The sequence below is a fragment of the Crocodylus porosus genome, unplaced genomic scaffold (genome assembly GCF_001723895.1).
Source record: "Crocodylus porosus isolate Cpor-Errol unplaced genomic scaffold, CroPor_comp1, whole genome shotgun sequence".
NCBI lineage: Eukaryota > Metazoa > Chordata > Crocodylia > Crocodylidae > Crocodylus > Crocodylus porosus.
The window spans coordinates 129,278,850-129,280,299 of NW_017728906.1; positions in this window are offsets into that span (position 1 = coordinate 129,278,850).

The following is a 1,450-nucleotide window of genomic DNA, read 5'->3' on the forward strand; positions in this document are numbered from 1 at the left end:
TTTTCATTGACAGCAGATCTAATCAGGTGACTGAGGTTTCCCCTAGGGAAGTTTCAGTCAGCCCCCATTGTACGGGAGGGCACCCTGGTTGTGCATTTAGATTAGCCTGCAGAGAATTTACTAAGGTGACAAAGAGAGGTAAGCTCCTTCCTGCCGCTGGTAAACACTGTTATTGTTCTTCATCCCCTGCTGACTGGAACGAATGCTATTCTGCAAAGCTAATTACTCCAATAATGAAAGAAACAACACAAAATGACATGGAATGTGCTAATTCAGTGAGGCTTAAGTCACCTACACATTAATTCCTTCAGTGTTTATTGATTCTAACAAGCAGGTCCTGCTCTATTTATAAACTTTGGGGAGATGCTTGGGACTTTGCAGGCAAATAATTAAAAAAAAATGTTAATGTACAGGCGATGGTGCCTAAATCTCTCCCAGTGCCTTAAGAGATAATAAATGTGGGTCTGATCAATACTCTAGATGTACATGCAGAATGAATCAAAATGCAGAGTTCCACAGATATGTTGAAAAGAAAGGACTCTGCTCTTTCAGCACCTGTTTCCTAATGAGAAGGCAGGGTGTATTCCTAATCAGAACCCAGCAGCAAACTCTGACTGAGCTCTGATTTATCCAGTGAGTGTAATTTTTGCCTGAAAGCCTGGATCAGATGTGAGAGAGGGGGTTAGCTCTATTCAATTACAGCATCTTTCCTTTATTACAAGGACCACAGCGATCACACTATAAGGTCCTTCTACAAGACACGATCAACATGGCACATGCACAACAGAAGTTGGCTTAACCTCCTCTGACTTCAGGAGGATTTACTGCTATGGGAAAGGAAATATTTCATGAGCAGGCTCCTTTCAAGCTCAAAATGCTCTCCCTAAAATTTGGCTATGGACTCACTTGTGGGCAGGGGATAGGTTAGTCAACTACTGCCCTTCTCATGCCTCGAGATTTTACTGTTCGGTTAATTTACTCTGTATGTGGAGTGCTCCATTGGAGAGCTCCCCATCAACATGGCTCCACTGGGGTTCCTGAGGGCAATGCAGAAGCACAGGATATGGTGTGTCTGACCTCTCATCCTGTAGTGGATTTTTTGGGTGTAGAGGCAGTTTAGGCAGAAACCTGTTCCCACCTCCCAGCCCCCTGCCTGCCTGCCACGTACACCAAACTTTTATTCCCACCAGGGACTTCTCTCAAGAGGGTCCATTCATAGTTTCATAGTTTCTAGGGTTGGAAGTGACCTGAGCAGATCATCTAGTCCGACCCCCTGCCATGGCAGGAAAGAGTACAGGGGTCAAACGACCCCAGCAAGATGTGCATCTAACCTCCTCTTAAACACCCCCAGGGTAGGAGTCAGCACCACTTCTCTTGGAAGCTGGTTCCAGACCCCAGCCGCCCTGACTGTGAAGTAGCGCCTCCTGATATCTAACCTAAACCTACCCTC